At 33.0% G+C, this 22,134-nt stretch overlaps 1 protein-coding gene across 3 annotated transcripts in view; it reads left to right on the top strand.

Moving 5' to 3' along the window:
- Positions 1–22,134, top strand: part of LOC126890563 (cilia- and flagella-associated protein 251-like) — a 438,236-nt gene that overhangs the window by 370,599 nt on the left and 45,503 nt on the right. The gene's annotated exons all lie outside the window — the stretch shown is intronic.

The following is a 22,134-nucleotide window of genomic DNA, read 5'->3' as shown; positions in this document are numbered from 1 at the left end:
TAAACAAATGAAGATCAAAAAACGCTAAATTTTCGCTTTTTTCCTCTATTACTAAAAAGTGAAGCACTTTAAACGAATTTGAGAGTAAGAAACTAATAAATCATATAAAAAACTTCAATATGGCGTTCACTGCATATCTATATCTTTATTTGTTGCTTAGAAAATTGCAAAATAAGTCGTAAATTTTGAGATTTTATAAATGTTCATAACTTATGTAAAAATTAAGTTAGAACTTTCTTATTTCACAGAATGCTGAGACTTCTGGTGCTTAAATTATATTCTAAATTTCAAAGCAATTGGTCAAATAGTTTAAAAGTTATTTAATTTGTTTATCCCAAATTAATGTTTTTTGCGACACTATAAGTCAGAAAACGATGAGGTTATAGTAATACTTCTGAGAGTTTATAAAAGAAGAAGATTTATGCTATTAACTTAATTAAAAAAAAATGACAAAAAATAATTTTAAATAGTGTAAAATTATTTTGCAAGAACATGTCGATTTTTTGCTTATAAACAATTAGAATAACTTTTTAACCGTTACCTGTAGAAAAATTATTTTTCCATATTTAGGAAGACTGAATTTTTATACACATTTATAAAGAAAAACAATTGTCCTAGCATAATTAGGGACGAAGTTAACACCCTTCTTTTTTTAATTCACAGCAGATTTGTTTATAACAACTAAGAAATAAAATTAGCCGAATTTGAAAGATCATACTTCAAAGTTTTAACTTACCAAGTATACAAAAGATTTCCTTTCAAGGAAATCGTCCACAAAGTTTAAAAATGTGGCCCTTAAAATCGGCCGGCATTGAAACTTGGGATAGCGATGAGAGGGGGGAAGGAGCTGTTAACTGTATCTCTGGTTCTCGATTATTTATTTCGTTGTTTCTTTTTTTAATTTGTATGTACTTTTTACGTACATTACGAATAGGCATTATTTAAATAAACTAATTGTTATATACACCATCAAATTTGTTTAAACAATTTTTTTTCAATTTTTTAAATAATATTTGATGTAACTTTATTGTAAAATGTACATATTAGTTATACAGGGCGTAACAAAAATACAGGCCATAAATTAAATCACATATTCTGGGACCAAAAATAGATCGATTGGACCTAACTTACCTTAATACAAATGTGCACATAAAAAAAGTTATAGCCCTTTGAAGTTACAAAATGAAAATCGATTTTTTTCAATATATCGAAAACTATTAGAGATTTTTTATTGAAAATGGACATGTATCATTCTTATGACAGGAAGATCTTAAAGAAAAACTATAGTGAAATTTGTGCATCCCATAAAAATTTTATGGGGGTTTTGTTCCCTTAAACCCCCCAAACTTTTGTGTACGTTCCAATTAAATTATTATTGTGGTACCATTGCTTAAACTCACTTTTTAAAACTTTTTTGCTTCTTAGTATTTTTTCGATAAGGCAGTTTTTATCGAGTTGCGGCTTCTTTTTTAATATGTTTACATAAAAATTTTATGGGGGTTTTATTCTTTACACCCCCCAAATGTTTGTGTACGTTCCAATTAAACTATTATTGCGGTGCCATTAGTTAAACACAATGTTTCTAAAACTTTTTTGTCTCTTAGTATTTTTTCGATAAGGCACCTTTTATCAAGATGTGGCTTCTTTTTTAATATGGTTCAAAATATGCCTAAAAATGTAAATTATAAATAAATTTTCATACGATTACCAAGTCTCCATAATCGTACTTAACCATATTTACAAATATGTGGTGGATTTGACTAATATTCAAAATATCTCAATAAAAACTGGCTTTTCGAAAAAGTACTGAGAGGCAAAAAAGTTTTAAAAACATTGTGTTTAACTAATGGTACCACAAAAATAATTTAATTGGAACGTACACAAAAGTTTGAACGTACACAAAAAGACACCCCATAAAATTTTTATGGGGTGTCAAAATTTTACTATAATTTTTTTGTAAGATGCTCCTGCCATAAAAATACCACATGTCTATTTTCAATAAAAAATCTCGCGGAATTTTCGATATATTGGACAAAATCGATTTTCATTTTGTAACTTCAAAGGGCTGTAACTTTTTTTATGTGCATATTTATACTAAGGTAAGTTAGGTTCAATCGAAGTATTTTTGGTCCCAGAATATGCGATTAAATTTATTACCTGTATTTTTGTTACGCCCCGTAATTATTATATACTAATCCTATTCAATTATTCCTAAATCTAACATTGGCTTATAATATTGAATTGAAAATAAAAAATCTCAAATAAACTAAGTTTTATTTCTTGAAAAACATGCTACTAGAAAACGAAAAATGAAATGTAACAAAATTAGAGAGAGGATAAAAAGAACAAAATTATTTTCAGAAATTTTCTACAACATTGTAATAATTGTATCTTACAAGATTGAAAGTTATAATTTTAAGATTGCAAAAAAGCAAAAATTAAGATGTTTCATACATTTTGGTATTATAATAAGACTATTAAAATAAAATTAAAGGAGATTTATTTAGGAATACTTGTATTTTTATGAAAAACGTAACAATTATCAGTTACCTATTTATTATAAGTTATTGTAAAGTCAAGTGCATATGATCCAATCCTATGATTGCCAACAAAGTCATCCTAAAAATATCGTAAAAGAATTTCCAAAAATTGTTTACACAATTTACATAGTTATTTAAATAACCACTTTATTAACAAAAAACATATCCGTAACGTACGCAAAGAGTATATACAGATTAAAAAAAGAAACTCCAAAATAGATAATAGAGAAAGATAGAGGTTTTGGTTATCGAAGTCCATAAACTATTTATATCTCTGTACTAACAAATACTCGGTGCAACCAGTTTTGCAAGAGAAGATAGTTTATTTTAATAAAATATCTGGTATAAAGATATGCCATGGGCAGGGGGGGCGTGGCCCCCCTAGCTTTTCGGGTGCTATTAACTATATATGGTTATCCAAAGTATACAAAATATAATGTGCAACATCTTCACGTCTGCCCCCCCTGAAAATTTTTATATGGGCGCCCGTGTATAAAGAAGATCTGTTGATCGGATTGATACTAACGGTTCTTAGCTTAATTTCCAACCCCAATCAATTACGTTTATCTCTTGTTTGGTGGTTCTGTAACTTCAGTTTTTCATTCATCTAATAGCATGTTTACCAAAAAATAGTGTACCAAAATCTCATTTGAGATTTTCTGATTTCCATAGACCAATACTATTTTTAGAAACAATTGAATGGGATAATTTGTTTTTTCATACTTTAAATTATTACTAAGTTTAATAAAAAACTATGTATTATTATATTATTCATAAATATTCATGTTTTGTGATTAAAATAACTTAAAATATAAAAAAAATTGAAAAAAAAATTGTTTAAATAAATTTGATGGTGTATATAACAATTAATTTATTTAAATAATGCATGCTCGTACTGTACGAAAAAAGTACATACAAATTAAAAAAAGAAACGTCGAAATCCATAGGCGAGAACAAGAGATACAGCTAATAGTTCCTTCCCCCTTCTCATCGATCTCCCAAGTTTCAAAACCGGCCGATTTTAAGGCTCACATTTTGAAGCTTTGTGTAAGATTTGTTTGTAAGTATATATTTTTTATATTTGGTACATTAAAGCTCTGAAGTATGTTCTTTCAAATGTGACTGATCTGATTTCGTAATTGTTATAAAGAAAGCTGCTGTGACTTAAAAAAGGGGAGGGGGCAACTTCATCCCTAATTGTCCTAGGACAATTTTTTCTTTTTTTAAATTTGTACAAAAATTCAGTCATTCCAAATATGAAAAAATAATTTTTCTACGGGTAATGGTTAAAAAGTTATTCTAATTGTTTATAAGCAAAAAATCGACATGTTCTTGCAAAATAATTTTGCGATACTTAGAATTATTTTTTGTCATTTTTTTTAAATTAAATTATTAGCATAAATCTTCTTCTTTCATAAACTGTCAGAAGTATTACTATAACCTCATCGTTTTCTGACTTATAGTGTCGCAAAAAACATTAATTTGGGATAAACAAATTAAATAACTTTTAAACTATTTGACCAATTATTATGAAATATAGTGTATAATTTAAGCACCAGAAGTCCCAGCATTCCATATAATAAGAAGGTTCTAAGTTAATTTTTACATAACTTATGAATATTTATAAAAACTCAAAAAATTTGAATTATTTTGCAATTTTCTAAGCAACCAATAAGGATAGACATATTCAGCGGACGCCATATTGAAGTTTTTTATACGATTTATGAGTTTCTCACTCTCAAATTTGTTTAAAATGCTTAACTTTTTGGTTATAGACGAAAAAAGCTAAAATTTACCGTTTTTTGATCTTCATTTGTTTATAACTATGTATATCATCAAAATCGGCTGCAGGAAACATATAGGTTATTAATATAGATGTCCATACTACTCAAAAAATTTTTGGTTTCGGCCTGGAGGGGGTTGTGTCACCAACATGATATTTTTTTTCCTTATTTATCTGAACTATACTTAATTTATGTAAGGATTGACCACTGGTCAGTGGGTAGGCTACATTAGGAAAAGCCAGAGTTTTGCTTAGGTTTATACTATAATACATTTTAATTCCTATCTTGATGTTAATTAGTTTACAATTATTTTATTTTGATATTTTTAATATGTTCTATAAATAATTGCATTAATTCTGTATTATTAATTTTTGTTAATATATGTTAAATTTACTGGATGTAAGTATTTTATATTTAATGTATATATATTTTTAAATTTGTATAATTTACTTATAAACACGTTTTTCTAGGACCATTTTTGCCGAAATAGCTTTTCCTACTTTAAAAATTCAGTTTAAGTGTGAGTAGGTACCTATAACTGTTAACACTACTACCATTTATACATAGGTATAATACAAATTGTATAATATTTTGATACATTTACCCATATGCCTGAAAAGGAAAATCTTTGATCAATGCGTATTGCCTGTACTCACTTATGGATCGGAAACAACACTCACAAAAAAGGTAGTGAACAAGATTCGCATAACTCAGAGGGCTATGGAGCGCCAGATGTTGGGTGTCTCCCTGAGGGACCGAATCCCAAACGAAGAAATACGTCGTAGAACAAAAACAACGGACGCCGTCGAAAGAATTGCGTCGCTCAAGTGGAATTGGGCAGGACACGTCGCCAGATTGTCAGACAACCGATGGACAAAACGTATTGTCGAGCGGAGGCCACGAGAAGAAACATTACGGATGTCTATTAAGCTAGAAAGACCATTTCATAAGGGAGCCATGAGACACACCCCATATTTTTTTGCTATTTTATTGCTAATTTATTACGCAAATTAAAAATTTATTGCTTCATCCCCTTCAGAGAAACAGGTGGCCATTCCAGCTTAATATTAAGCTAGAAAGGCCAACATTCATATATCCGAAACGAAAGTAGATAGAGAGTTGCTTCCGGTGGTCTATTTTATTGCTAATTAATTGCTAATTTATTACGCAAAACAAAAATTTATTGCTTCATCCCCTTCAGAGGTGGCCATTCCAGCTTAATATTAAGCTAGAAAGGCCAACATTCATATATCCGGAACGAAAGTAGATAGAGTGTTGCTTCGGGTGGCCTATTTCATTGCTAATTAATTGCTAATTTATTACGCAAAACAAAAATTTATTGCTTCATCCCCTTCAGAGAAACAGGTGGCCATTTCAGCTTAATATTAAGCTAGAATAGCCAACATTCATATTTCCGGAACGAAAGTAGATATAGGGTAGCTTCCGGCGGCATATTTTATTGCTAATTAATTGCTGAAAGATTGAGTTTACAAGAATTTACAAACTCACCCCTTTCAACCCCTACCGTTATCATCATTCCCCGGAATCCACAAAAAGTGAAAATAACCAGTTTAAAGAGCTAAAACCAAGTACGTATTTTTTGCTCATTAATTACTACATGTCTAAGCCAAAAATGCATGTTTTGCTTCCTCCCCTAACGAGCCACAATGGCTGCAGCGGTTTAATACTTAAGGCTGCAATACTCAACACTCATATTTCAGGAAAGAAAGCAGATAGAGGGTCGCTTCTGGCGGCATATTTAATTTTTAATTAATTGCTGAAAGATGGGTTATACCAGTATTTACAAACTCACCCCCTCTAACCCCTACCGTTATCATCGTTCCACGGATTTCACAAAGCGTGAAAATAATCAGTTTAAAAACTTAAAACCAAGTGGGTATTTTTTTCTAATTAACGGCTGCAGGTCTACGCCAAAAACCAATTTTTTGCTTCATCCCCTAACGAGAAACAATGGCTACTGCGGTTTAATTCTTAAGCTACAATACCCAACACTCCTATTTCAAGAACGGAAGCAGATAGAGCTACCCTCTATCTGCTTTCGTTACTGAAATAGGAGAATTGAGTGTTGTAGCTTAAGTATTCAACCGCAGTAGCCATTTTTACTGGTTAGGGGATGAAGCGATAAAATCAAATTTGGCGTAGACCTGCAGCAGTTGCTTAGGAAAAAAATACCCACTTGGTCTTAGATTTTTAAACTGGTAATTTTCACTTTCTGTGAAATCCGTTGAGCGATGATAATGGTAGGGGTTGGACGGGATGAGTTTGTAAATTCTGGTATATCCAATCTTTCAGCAATTAATTAGCAATAAAATATACCGCCGAAAGCTACTCTCTATCTACTTTCTTTCCAGAAATATGAATGTTGGCTCTTCTAACTTAATATTAAGCTAGAATTGCCACCTGTTTCTCTGAAGGGGTTGAAGCTATAAATTTGTAATTTGCGTAATAAATAAGCAATTAATTAATAATAAAATAGGCCGCCAGAAGCGACGCTCTATCTGTTTTCGTTACTGAAACAGGAGAATTGAGTGTTGTAGTATTCAACCGCATTAGCCATTGTTGCTCGTTAGGGGATGAAGCAATAAAATCGTTTTTGGTGTAGACCTGCAGCAGTTGCTTAGGAAAAAAATACCCACTTGGTCATAGGGTTTTAAACTAGTAATTTTGACTTTCTGTGAAATCCGGGGAATGAGAACAACGGTGGGGGTTGGAGGGGGTGTGTTTGCAAATTGTTGTATACCATATCTTTCAGCAATTAATTAGCAATAAAATATGCCGCTGGAAACGACCCTCTATCTGTTTTCGTTCCTGAAATAGGAGTGTTGGGTATTGTAGCATAAGGATCAAACCGCAGTAGCCATTGTTTCTCGTTAGGGGATGAAGCAAAAAATTGGTTTTTGGCGTAGACCTGCAGCTGTTAATTAGAAAAAAATACCCACTTGGTTTTAAGTTTTTGAACTGATTATTTTCACTCTTTGTGAAATCCGTGGAACGATGATAACGGTAGGGGTTGGAGGGGGTGAGTTTGTAAATTCTGGTATACCCCATCTTTCAGCAATTAATTAAAAATTAAATATGCCGCCAGAAACGACCCTCTATCTGCTTTCTTTCCTGAAATAGGAGTGTTGAGTATTGTAGCCTTAAGTATTAAACCGCAGTAGCCATTGTGGCTCGTTAGGGGAGGAAGCAAAAAATTCATTTTTGGCTTAGACCTGTAGCAATGAGTAAGCAAAAAATACGTACTTGGTTTTAGCTCTTTAAACTGGTTATTTTCACTTTTTGTGGATTCCGGGGAATGATGATATCGGTAGGGGTTGAAGGGGGTGAGTTTGTAAATCCTTGTAAACTCAATCTTTCAGCAATTAATTAGCAATAAAATAGGCCACTGGAAGCAACTCTCTATCTACTTTCGTTCCGGATATATGTATGTTGGCCTTTCTAGCTTAATATTAAGCTGGAATGGCCACCTGTTTCTCTGAAGGGGATGAAGCAATAAATTTTTGTTTTGCGTAATAAATTAGCAATTAATTAGCAATAAAATAGGCCACCGGAAGCAACTCTCTATCTACTTTCGTTCCGGATATATGAATGTTGGCCTTTCTAGCTTAATATTAAGCTGGAATGGCCACATGTTTCTCTGAAGGGGATGAAGCAATAAATTTTTAATTTGCGTAATAAATTAGCAATAAAATAGCAAAAAAATATGGGGTGTGTTTCATGGCTCCCTTATGAAATGGTCTTTCTAGCTTAATAGACATGCACTACGGATCAGAGGACGACCACCAACAAGACGGGCTGACGATCTGAAGCGTATTGTCGGCAACTGGATGCAAGCCGCACAAAACAGAGAAAGATGGAAAGAGTTGAGAGAGACGTATGTCCAGCAGTGGACGAGTACGGGTTGATAATAATAATATCGTATGGCATTTTTGCCGGGGAGATCCTTTCAGATAGTTCCAGCGCCAATTACATCTTTAACCCTGTTTCAAGTAACTAGTGTCGATGTACACTAGCCCAGGGGGACCGACGGCTTAACGTACTCTCCGAGGCACGGTGAGACGGCTCATGTCATTATTGGAAATGAAAATGGTTTGTCTTTGGCAGGGATCGAACCCACGTCTCCTGGCGTATGAGGCCAGCGTTTATGCCGTTACCCACGGCCGCTCACTATATATCGCTCACTATATAACGGGTTGATGATGATGATGATGATGAATATATTGAAAAATAGTTATTTTCGTAGCTACCTTAAGAGGATCGGTACGTATTTTCAGCTGCAATGCTATTCAAATGGGGATTCATTTTTTTTCGAATCCTGAGAAAACTAATAAGTATTTTTGAAAAATTTAAACGCAGAATGAAAGACTACGTTATTAGCGAGGGCCGAAAGTCCCTGAGAACTTCTATAATGTTTATTTTAATAAGTTACAGGGGTGAAAAACTAAGAGAAAATTTAGTGTGATTTTTAATTTCAAATATATTCAAAACATTCAAAACCCATCTCTTTAAATTAATGATGACATTTTCAAGTAGAATGACATTCTAGTAATGTTTACATATCCATACCAGTGTGAATTTTACTACACGTAATTTGCCGTGTAAAGACAGAAAAAGTAGGGATACACGTAAAATATTTGCGAATTATGTACCCATAGCCTTAAAAAATAAAAGGTTTTTGTTTTGTTCTCTATAATTAGAGAACAAAAAATTAAAAAAAAATGACTCTAACAAAAATAATGAATGTTTATTGCAATTAAAGGAATATTATTATTTTTATATGCTACACCAAATTAAAAAAAAAAGAACATTGAAATTGGTCCATTATTTAATACTTACATATATTTCATATACTTAACGTCGCTACGAAAATCATTATTTTTCAATTTTTATTATATGTAGGTACCTACAAATGACATCCTTAAGTAGTAGGTAAGTAGATGTAGGTAGGTAGTTAATGTAAAAATATAACACATGCACTAAATTTAACATATAGGTATATTAACACAAAGTAATAATACAGAATTAATGCAATTATCTATAGAACATATTAAAAATATGAAAATCCAATTGTAAATTGATTAACATCAAGATAGGAATAAAAATATATGTAAATCAGGAAAACTATGGTTTTTCTTAATGTAGTCTCCCCACTGATCAGTGGTCAATCCTTAAATAAATTAAGTAGAATAAGTAGGATAGGGAATATTAAGTATAAGAAAATATATTGTAAAATGGAGTCTAAAAGAGGGCTCGTAGTCATGTAACTCCAAGGAAAAAAAGCAAGAAGAAACAATTGTTAATTTGTAAAAAACTTCCATGAATCCGAATACCTAACCGCATTTCAAAATGTTTAATCCCTGCGACGTTATTAAAAAAAAACAAGTTATAAACAAATCTGAACAATTTTCAAATGCAATTTTAGAGGGGAGTTTAATTGAAATTTGAATTTATCAATACATTTATCCAAAAAAATATACATAAAAGTAAAAAAAAATGAGACCTTATACAGGTGTATATTCTTTTGGCAACGTCCGTCCGCGTTGTCCGCGTTTTTGCCACTAAAAATATAGTAACATTTAATAAACAAATTAAATATCTTATAAATTCTTAAATATTTTTCGAGCATTTTTTTGGCTTTATACGAACATAACGCAACTTCTGGAAAATAATTTTATAGTACTTATTTAAAACGCTAATAATAATTTTTTCAAATTTGTTTTTCAAATTTTATATATAATTATTTAAATAGTCAAATAAGGGGTCAAATTTAACAGGTTCACTGTCCAGGTTTTAGAGTGGAAATTGCTCATAAGTCCAGTTATGTTTTTGTAAAAATTGATATCTTCTGGCTTTAAATAAACAAATAATGTTGTCAAATATATAAATATGTAATTAAAAAATATTTGTTTTAAAGCATACCACATATGGACTGTGGACTCTATAGAACAAAAATGACCAAAAGTTGTCTCGTGAGTCCACAGACCATATGTGGTATGTGCGTACTTTCCTCATTTTATCCATTTTTCCCTGTATCCAATAAGAAATGGCATAGACAACTCATCAACTACGATAAACTTAGGTCGTCTTTATGTTCTAAGACAACGAATACGTGAAATTAACTACCAATTCGCAAGACCTTGACCTGGTACAAAAAAGTTGCTGTCGATGTTCTGTTTGGAGTGGCTATCATAAATAAAGTTTATTTGTTCAATAAATTGAACCAGCAAATGCATTGCAGGCCCAAATGAGTATTGTGAAAAATCTTTTGGGTATAAACGTTGTTCAGACACCTGCAATACCTCGTCACAAGTACAGCATTTTCTTAAACCGCTGGATAGAAAAGATGGAAAAATTACTAGACGTAGGTGTGCCGGATGCTATAATGAATTTCGTCAAAAAGGAGAAACATCAGCAGCTGCCACTAATAAAGCCAAAAGAGTGTCACAAATATACAACATCTGTACCAAACCGTATTGTCTAAAATGTTTCCAAAAAGTACATTGAACATATAACTTTTTTCAATACTTTTTCTTTTTCAATAAATATTTACTTTTCATTATATTGTATATTATTATTTTATCTTACATATCCATTTTTTAGTTCGCTAAAAGTGAAAACGCAATAAAATATAGGTGTTTAGTTTCGATATTACATTTATCGCAATTACGATAAAATTACACATTTTTTCTCTTTGTCCCAACACTATTTATAATATATGGGATATGTTCTGTCAAGTTCACGTCTAATAAAGGCCATTCTCCTCACGTCCACTTTTATAAACAACCTGAAAATTGTATCTACGAACAGACCACATATGGTCTGTGAACTGGTAGTGCTTTTAGTCCAGAGACCATATGTGGTCTGTGGACAGTGAACCTGTTAATATGGTAAGTTTAAAGTAAAAACTTAATCCTTCAACTTTGCAGAAAAAAACTGCAAGGACCTTTATAGAAGCAGCAGTTTAAATAGTAAATTTTGTGCAAAATTGACCCGTTTTAATTGTTTAAACAATGATCCCCTTATATGATTTGGATACTTTCTTGAAAATATCTTTTGTACTTACCTAAACTTTGATGTAAAATTTGTTCCAACCTGTACGAATTTACATTTTGATTTACATGTAGTGTAATTTTATTTCACTACTAATTATTCTATTTTTATCCACAATCTCTCTTTATTTATTTTACAAATCGTATTTACAAACTGCCACAGGACAATTAATATCTTATTTTTAAAATATTCATATATTTTACTTATGGACCTATTAAAGAGAAAACAGTTTCCACCCCCGTGAAGGCATGGGATGGGAACCGTCCCCCAAGATCAAAGCGCCATGGTATATAGGGTAAACTTTAAATTAGGAGATAAGTAGAGGCTATTCCCAAAATTTCATTAAAATCCATGCAGTAGGATAGAATTCGGAGGTAATATCCTGTTCTTGATCTCATTGACTGGCGTAAACCTACCTCTCGTTATCCCGGTATTAGATTCTCATTTGAGGTCCGATATCCTCTGTCTCTCCTCTAAATCATTAAATACACCATTGAAGGCAATAAATATAATTATCTAGGGTAGGCAATAAATACACACAACCAAACTTATAAGGAATCATTGATGTATTCGACCGTTACTTGATGGAAGTTCATTTTATCTCACAATAAAACGCTGAAAACGTTTTTTTTTTCTATACTTCCACAAAATTTATTACAACTATGTTATTACTACAGCTGTTTCGGCAAAGTGCCTTTCTCAAGTGATATATTTTACAATGTGTTTGCCTTTTTAAGTCTTTAACTGAAGAGGTTGAGGAGTGGGGAGCTGTTTGTCTCGAGTTGGTCATTCAGAATTATATGTGTATTTTTCAATTTATTAATTTCCATTGATTCTAAAAGTGATAGCTTAAGGCCTTTATTTTGAATATGTAGAATTTGAAACTCTTCATTGAAAGAATGATTATGATCTAGAACAGGGGTGGCCAACCTTTTTGGCAACCGGGCCAAAATTCGGAAACACAATTTCGCACCGGGCCGTACTACTAAATAATCTTATGTAGCTAATGGTAGGGGAGCCCAAGCGGGTATTTTTGCAGTTACTCGAGCGCGTCAGATTATTACATGGGGATTATTACCTTGTACCCTGAAAATGTACCTCTACCATATATTGGCTCTTAATGCAGGGGAGTTCGTTAAGGGGGGGCCGAAAAAAAGAATCTATCCTTAGAAAAACTCGAAATCGTCAGATTAAGATAAGGTAAGTTAAGTACATGCAAAACAGTGTATATTTTAAAAATCTGACGATTTGAGCAGGGCATAAGGAAATAAGTGAGTCCCAAATTTTCAAAAGAAAAAAGCGAATATTTCGCGAAATGAATGACGGATCGAAAAACTAAAAAATACGTACCTAATATTTTTCAAAAATCAATCGAATGATACCAAACACGACTTCCCATGGAGAGGGGTGGGGGGCAAATTAAACTTTTTAAATACGAATTCCGCGATATTTCGCGAAATGAACATCAGATCGAAAAACTGAAAAATACACTTATTTAATATTTTTGAAAAATTTATCGAATGGCACCAAACACGACCCCCCACGGAGGTGAGGTGGGGGGTTACTTTAAAATCTTAAATAGGAGCCCCCATTTTTTATTGCAGATTTGGATTCCTTACATAAAAATAAGTAACTTTTATTCGAAACATTTTTTCGGATTATGGATAGATGCCGTTATAATCGGAAAAAACGATTGTTGGAAATGGAAAATTAAATTAAAAATGGACAAGTCCCCACTAAATTGGAAAACTTTTCTTACCTTTTTTTGGTTTTAGGATCTACTCTTTACAACCCAATAGGTCCCCAAAGCGCTCGAGTGACTGCACATTTAGCATACTTTGCTCCCCTACCATAAATAACGAACAAAAAAAACATCATTTTTGAAGATATTTTTAAAAATAAAACAAATTTCTTACTAAAACAATTTAATAAAAAAATAAAAACACAAATTTTTTGTTTTATGTATCATTTTGCTAACTGAACAAATTTGTAAATTAATGAGATATCTGACTTTGTTTAGCAGAACTAAGCTCATCAATATTAACCTCGACTGAAGTCGTTGCTACACGCAGACAGTTTTCTAGATGAACATCGGTAATCCGTGTTCTGATATGGGATTTAATATGCTTCATCCTACTAAAATGTTTCCAAATAATGACATCACGAACAGAGCATGTTTGTAAAATGTAGGATATTTCTCCTTGTCAAAATAGTTTTTATAGAATTCTTCCAAGACAACCTGATCAAATTTTTTTTTCAGCTGTGCATCACATTGCATTTCGCAACATTCCATTTGTAAATGTCCCGGCAAGGAATTTATGTCTGTTGAAAATGGTGTTGCCAATGCAGAAAAAAGCACACAATGCTTTTTGAAATCTTGGAATCTGTTTTCGAATTCGATTTTTAAATCAGATATCAAAGATGAGTATTTAGTTGCTGTCTCCGATGTGATATCTGGTCGTTCTGAAAGTGTAGTAAAATGAGTGAAGTTTTTAGTTTGGAGCTGCTGTTCCAAAAGCCCTAGTTTTATTTGAAACGTAGAAATAAGATCATACGTGCCATTAATAAATTGATCATTGCCTTGTAGACGAGTATTGAGTTCATTTAAGTGGCTAGTTATATCTACCAGAAATGCAAAGTCGGAAACCCACTCGTCGTCTTGAAACTCTGAAATACTCTTTGATTTGCTTTCAAAAAATGATTATACTTCTTGCCGCAAATCAAAAACTCTTTTTAACATTTTTGCACGGGTCAGCCATCTTACTTCTGCATAAAATATAACATCTTCATATTCTGATTCGAAGGACTTGAGAAATTCTTGAAATTGACGGTGATTCAAAGCTTGTGACTTAATAAAGTTCACTATTTTGATCACTACCTTCATAACATGGTCCATTTTGGGAGATTTGGCACACAAATTCTCTTGATGAATACATAATGCAATGAAAATTCAGCATCGACGTATTGCCTACTTTACAGGCCTCGTTTTCCATTGCTGGAGCACCAGCAGTTGTTAAGCCCACAAGTTGTTTAGTTGCAATGAAAAGCGATTGAGTGTGGTTTGAACGGCCTCTAATAAATCTCGTGACTTAGTGATATCCTTAGTGGAAATAATGCTGCTAGTTCTTCCGTTTTATTAAAATAGGCATCAACACCTCTGATAAAGATCACCATTACACTTGTGCGGTATCCGTCATATCGGTGATTTCATCCAATGCCAGAGAATAATATATATGAACTCAGATGCGCGATTGTTCTTATCTTCGACATGTTTTCCAATATCATCCACACGCCTTGTAATAGTTTGACGAGATAGGCTTATTTTTGAGAATTCCTTTTTCTTTTCTGGACATAAAATTTCAGCGACACTGTCCAAACACTCCTTAACAATTTCACCGTCTGAAAAAGGCTTTGATTTTTTTGCTAAGATTGCAGCTACTGCATAACTCGCTTTTACATAACATGTTGACTTTGAATTCGCTCTTGTAAATACTTGTTGTTCTGCAGAAAGTTTTCTTTTAAGCTATTGACCTGGTCCTGTCGAAACTGTCCTTTGTACTTGTCGAACTTATTTGCATGTTTAAATAATGTCATAATGACGTTTAATGTTGTACTCTTTCATAAAAGAAACTGATTCATTGCATATTAAACATATTGGTTTTAGTTTGTTATTTGTTATGCTATTGGCATAGCTTCGCGGGCCACAAGCTGACAGTTGAAGGGCCGCATGCGGCCCGCGGGCCGCTGGTTGGCCACCCTTGATCTAGAAGGTGAAGTGCGTATGTAGAAGTGTCTGTTTTTCTATTGTTGAAAGCCCTTTTGTGTTCTGCTATCCGTTTGTCAAAAGTTCTGCCAGTTTGACCGATGTAAGTTTTCGGACGGTCACCACAAGTTAGTTTGTACACACCACTTTGTAGTTGCTTTCTCTTTCGGCTTTTATTGTTTTTAATATGTTTGCTTAAGTTGTTGTTAGTTCTGAAAGCTGGTGTTATTCCTTTCTTTTTATGTATCTGGCTATTCTTGTTGTTATTTTGCCAGTATATGTGAGAGAGCAGAAGGTACTGGGATCTTTCTGTGGTGGTGGATACACTAATTTCAAGGCTTTCTTATGGTGGAGATACGTGGATGACATACTAGTCTGCTTTACAGGAACTAACAGACAACTTGACCAATTTCTATCATACATTAATTCACTTCATAGTAATATTGAGTTCACAATAGAAACAGAACAGAATAATTCCATAAACTTTCTAGATGTAACGATTACCAGACTACACAACAAACATGAGTTCTCCGTATATCATAAACCTACCCATACTGACACAACTATACACAATTCATCATCCCATCCTACACAACACAAATTAGCAGCCTACCATAGCATGATACATAGAATGACAGAAATTCCTATGACAAAAAATAACTTCGAGACAGAACTAAATATCATTAGACAAATAGCAGTAAACAATGGCTATAACGAACAAAGAATTAACAACATTTTAAACCAAAAACTCCATAAGAAAGCCTTGAAATTAGTGTATCCACCACCACAGAAAGAACCCAGTACCTTCTGCTCTCTCACATATACTGGCAAAATAACAACAAAAATAGCCAGATACATAAAAAAGAAAGGAATAACACCAGCTTTCAGAACTAACAACAACTTAAGCAAACATATTAAAAACAATAAAAGCCGAAAGAGAAAGCAACTACAGAGTGGTGTGTACAAACTAACTTGTGGTGACTGTCCGAAAACTTACATCGGTCAAACTGGCAGAACTTTTGACAAACGGATAGCAGAACACAAAAGGGCTTTCAACAATAGAAAAACAGACACTTCTACATACGCACTTCACCTTCTAGATCATAATCATTCTTTCAATGAAGAGTTTCAAATTCCACATATTCAAAATAAAGGCCTTAAGCTATCACTTTTAGAATCAATGGAAATTAATAAATTGAAAAATACAGATATAATTCTGAATGACCAACTCAGACAAACAGCTCCCCACTCCTCAACCTCTTCAGTTAAAGACTTAAAAAGGCAAACACATTGTAAAATATATCACTTGAGAAAGGCACTTTGCCGAAACAGCTGTAGTAATAACATAGTTGTAATAAATTTTGTGGAAGTATAGAAAACAAACGTTTTTCAGTGTTTTATTGTGAGATTATATGGAATCACCATGTATTTCAAAGCAATATTTTTTCTTTTGAAAAAACTTGTTAGTGTTGCGAAGAATCAAGGTTTTTATTGAAAATAAACAAATCGATAAGACAATAAGATAGAACAGCTCGATAAGGTATAGGTTATTTGCTGAGTTGAGTTATAAGATCGTTTAGATGTCCAAGCAACTGGAAGACATCCAACCATTTCTCACCTGCAGTTCCAAAGGCAGCTTTTGGAAGCTACAGCTGTAACTGTTTCAGTTGAAACGATAAGAAGAAGAGTTCGTGCTAAGAAGTATACAACAGGAGACAGTTATGGGTTCCCGAGTTATAGAGGCAGCACAAGATTGATCTCCTAAATTGGTGTCTTCACCACCAAAACTGTAACATTGGGAATTGACAAAATGTGCTATTTTCAGAAAAAGTCAGGGTTTGTGTAAAATCAGATGACCCACGAAATCATTTACTTAGTGGTCGAGGAAGACAAGCAAGAACGAAAACTTTCAGATCTGTTCACAAATATAAAACGGGAAGTGTAATGTTCTGGAAAAGTATGTTGATAACCTCTAGTTAGGCTCTGGAGAGGTGCAACAGGAGAAAATTTTATTTTTATGTATGATAATAGACCTCCATATATTACTAGAGTGACTAGAGACATCATTGAAGCAAAAGGTATCCCTTTCTACTACTAGTCTAATAGCTAGTGAACCCTCCGACTAACGGTCGTCCTGTAAGGCTAGAAATTTGTCTAGTGATAATTCATAGCACACCAAGGCTAAAAACCATGACCTGGCAGGCATCAGCGGTGCACGTGTATCTACCAGGTGAATCGAAAAGTGCAAATTTAGGGGGTAAAATAAACTTTCTCCTGTAAGGTTTAAAATTAAGTATGTGTTTGAGTAAGTCATTTAGAAGAAATGTGTACAATGACAGGCGATTCTGAAGAGCATAAGACCTTGCCAGGCGAGGGGAACGATTAGGGGTTTTCCTAAAATTATTCTTTTTGCATTGAACAATTTTTTTTAGGTTTTTTGAATCATTCCAAACAAAAAATGTCTTTAGTGATTTTTCTCTTAAGTTAATGGTTTTTGTTATATAAGCGATTGAAAATTTTGAAAATTGCGAAATCGGCCATTTTTAACCCTAAATCGGACATTGATCTAAAAATTTCAATGTTGCCAAGGTACGTAGATATTCTTTAAACATTGATTGATGAAATCCCGAAGAGTTTTTTGCAATAAAATATCGAAAACCCCTTTGTTTTTGTAATTGCCAATCAAGCGGGCGCGACACTGTAGTATAAGTGAGGACGTTTGAGTTTGCATAAATTCATTATCTCGAGAATGGGAACATTTCAAGAGAAATCCTCAGACAGGTCGATTTTTATTTTTGAATTAGGACTTTTTGGCATATATATAATACTAGTAACAGTAACGTCATCCATCTGGGCGTGATGACGTAATCGATGATTTTTTTAAATAATTGTAGGGGTTTTGTGATAGCTCATTTGAAAGGTTATTTAATTCTCTATTCAGTAATATAAACATTAACATAATTATTTATACAGGGTGTACAAAAATAATTTTTCTTCTATTTGTCAAATTTAATCAAAGTTAATTTATTAAAAAATTTTTTTTTGTATAAATGTATAAATAATTATGTTAATGTTTATATTAGTGAATAGAGAATTAAATAACCTTTCAAATGAGCTATATGAGCTATCACCCCCACTCTCATTTAAAAAAATCATCGATTACGTCATCACACTCAGATGGATGACGTCACTAGTATTATATATTTGCCAAAAAGTCCTAATTTAAAAATAAAAATCGACCTGTCTGAGGATTTCTCTTGAAATTTGCCCATTCTCGAGATATTGAATTTATGCCAACTCAAACGTCCTCACTTATACTACAGTGTCGCGCCCACTTGATTAGCAGTTAAAAAACAAAGGGGTTTCCGATATCGTATTGCAAAAAACTCTTTGGGATTTCATCAATCAATGTTTAAAGAATATCTACCTACCTTGGCAACTTTGAAATTTTTAGATAAAAGTCCGATTTAGGGTTAAAAATGGCAGATTTCGCAATTTTCAAAATTTTCAATCGCTTATATAACAAAAACTATTAACTTAAGAGAAAAATCACTAAACATCTTTTCTGTTTGGAATGATTCAAAAAACTTTAAAAAAAATTGTTCGATGCAAAAAAATAATTTTAGGAAAAACCCCTAATCTTTCCCCTCGCCTGGCAAGGTCTTATGCCCTTCAGAATCGCCTGTCATTGTACACATTTCTTCTAAATGACTTACTCAAACACATACTTAAATTTAAACCTTACAGGAGAAAGTTTATTTTACCCCCTAAATTTGCACTTTTCGATTCACCTGGTAGATACACGTGCACCACTGATGCCTGCCAGGTCATGGTTTTTAGCCTTGGTGTGCTATGAATTATCACTAGAAAAATTTTTAGCCTTACAGGACGACCGTTAGTCGGAGGGTTCACTAGCTCTTAGACTATACAAAACACCGCGCGGCTAGTATAAGCTGCTCTTGAAGAATGGGGCAACCTACCACAACAAAATGTTGATAATTTGATTAGGAGCTTGCCCACGCAAACTGAAGCTTGCATAAAGACTAGAGGTCATAACACTGACTTAAAAAAAAAAACAATAAAAACAATGTAAACATTATTCGCTTTACATTAAAATGTTTTATGCTATTGACTTTAAAACAACTAGATTCAATTTATTTTTTAAATACATTATTGTTTTTTAAATACATTATTGTCTGTTTTTTTAATTCGCACAAAATAATAAGAAATATCAGATGATTCCATCCACATTACTGTGGAATTTTGGGTGATCTAAAATAACACAAAAGATTAAGCCATATAAAATGGGGTGTTTGGAAAACTGTGATTACAGGCAGAAAGCAGAAAAAAGTATACTGGAGATAGATATTTGTCAACACGGTATATGTTTGTCAACCTAGTGAATTAGTTTGCGAAAAAATCAATATGGTTTAAATCTGGAAATCCTTTGACCCTGTTTACGTCTATAAATAATGTCTGGTGTAGCTTAAGATTTTTATTTTTCGTACAAAAATCAAAATACCGATAATCTCAGAGAGTTAAATAAGTTATTAACAATCCGTGCAAATACTACAATAAGTACATTTAAATAAAAAATAAAATTATTTGTTTGATGAGTTTTATTTGAACGTTAATATTTTTTTAGTTTACAAACTGAATACACAATAATTAATGTTATTGTTATCAGAATTGTTTCTTATGATGCACTGATCGTGAGCTGCAAATATAACGAATCATTTGAATGATTTTTGAAGTGAAAAGTTAAATAAAGGCAGGTTTGAAAACAATATACTTTTTTAGATGGAGAAAAATGTAAAGTTGGCATAAAATTGGTTAGTGTCATGTAAGTTGCATATATTTGAACATTTGAAGAAAAAATTCTGGAGCCTTGAATTATTTTGGTAAGTATACGTATAGGTTCCTGTTGGTATAAGGAATGATCCTATTGAGCTGGGGGTAAATAGTAGAGCCTCTTGGCTGTTTTGGGCTAGTGTATACGTTTCCAATTGGAATATAGGTACCTATCTTTTCATCCAAATTTTTGTTTTCAATATTAATCTGTACTTTTTGTTGCTCTTCTTCTTCTTCTTCTTTTTGTATAGACATGACTGTGTCTGTTTTTTCAATGTGCCTCTAGTAAGTTGTCGTTCCATCGTTTTCGTGGTCTTCCCACTGGTCGTCTTCCTATTGGAGAACCATCTCTCGCTGTCCTCACTTATCTATTTCTTGTCATGCGGCTTATGCGGTCATTCCATTATATTCTTCTGTTTCTTAAGCAATTATTAATGTTGTCCACCTTAGAGTCCGCTGTCCCATAGAGTCTTACCATCGATTTTTCGAAGGGTTTTCATCTCCGCTGTTTCGAGCAATATTTTTGTCCTCTCTGTGCCGGGTCGTGTTTCTGCCGCGTATGTCATTATTGGTCTGATCACTGTTTTGTAAATTCTGCCTTTCATTTCTTTTCCGATATTTTTATTTCTCCATATTGTGTCATTCAGCCATATTGTGTCAATTGCTCTATTCACTTGATCTTCCACTTCTGTTTCGAGCCTTCCGTAGCTAGATAGTGTGATGCCTAGGTATTTAAACTCCATCACTTGTTCTATTATCTGACCTTCCAGCTCCAATTTACATCTTATTGGATCTGCTGTTATCACCATGCATTTTGTCTTTTTTGAGGAAATTAACATGTTCAATTTTCTGGCGATTATGTTGAATTGGTGCAGCGTACGTTGTAAATCATCTTCACTTTGAGAGATTAGTATTGCATCGTCCGCATAGCAGATTATTTTTAGTTGTTTTTCTCCCATTTGGTATCCTTTTTTAAGTTCTTACTTTTTTCATTATTTCGTCCATGATCAGGTTGAACAATAAAGGACTCAAGGAATCCTCCTGTCTTATCCCATTGCCGGCTTCAGTTGGGTCAGTTAGTTCATCTTCCACTTTTACTTTTATTTTGTTGTTCTGGTAGATGTTTTCTATCGTTTTAATTATTCCCAGAGGTACCTCTCTCGAGTATAACAAGTGGATAACGTCTTTTAATGTGACCCTGTCAAATGCTTTCTTAAGGTCCACGAAACTCAAATATACCGGTTTGTTGTATTCCAACGATTTCTCTTGAAGTTGCCTCATTATGAATATAGCGTCAGTGCATGACCTTCCCGACCTAAAACCTTGTTCTTCTTCTGCTAATGTTATAATTTTATTCAATTTGTTTGTTATCACTTTTGTTGTTAATTTTAATGTTGTGTTTAATAAGTTAATCCCTCTGTAATTCTCCGGGTCTGATTTGTCTGCTTTTTTGAAGAGAGGTATTAGGATGCTTGATCTCCATTCTTGTGGTATTCTGTTTTGTTCTATTATTTTTTGTATTAGTTTAAATAGTTGTTTAGTTAGATCTTGTCCTCCGTACTTTGGGAGTTTGTTCGATATTCTGTCCTCTCCTGGAGATTTTCTATTTTTTAATTTTCTTAATGCTTCCTTTACCTCTCCCTCCTCGATGTTTATTTCTTCGTTTGTGTTTCACAACACTTCAAGTGTTGGTGGTTCATTATCGTCGCCTTTAGCAAATAGAGATCGGAAGTAGTCTGCCCATGTTTCCTTCTGAATGTGTTTCGCTTTTATTAATTCGTTCATCTCCTTTCTTTGCCCTCTGATCATTCTCCATACTTCTTTTTGTGTTCAGTAGAAGTAGTGTTCCATCTGTTTTGAGAAACTCTGCTAGTGCTCCTTTTTTATTTGTCTTACTAAAGTATTCGTTTCGTTTCTGATTCGTTTGTAGTGGTTGTATGCCTGTTGTGTTTGTTTTGTTCTGTATTGTAAAAAGGCTTTCTTCTTTTCTTCGCATTTTATCTTAACTTCCTCTCTAAACCACGGGGTTTTCTTCTTTAATGTGAGTATTTCATTTCATATTTCATATTTTCATATTTCACAAATTTCTCGATAATGTGGATCTACAAGATTCTTAGAATGTGTC

Source organism: Diabrotica virgifera, chromosome 8 (assembly GCF_917563875.1).
Source record: "Diabrotica virgifera virgifera chromosome 8, PGI_DIABVI_V3a".
Taxonomy (NCBI): domain Eukaryota; kingdom Metazoa; phylum Arthropoda; class Insecta; order Coleoptera; family Chrysomelidae; genus Diabrotica; species Diabrotica virgifera.
This window is presented reverse-complemented; position numbering and strand designations above follow the sequence as displayed.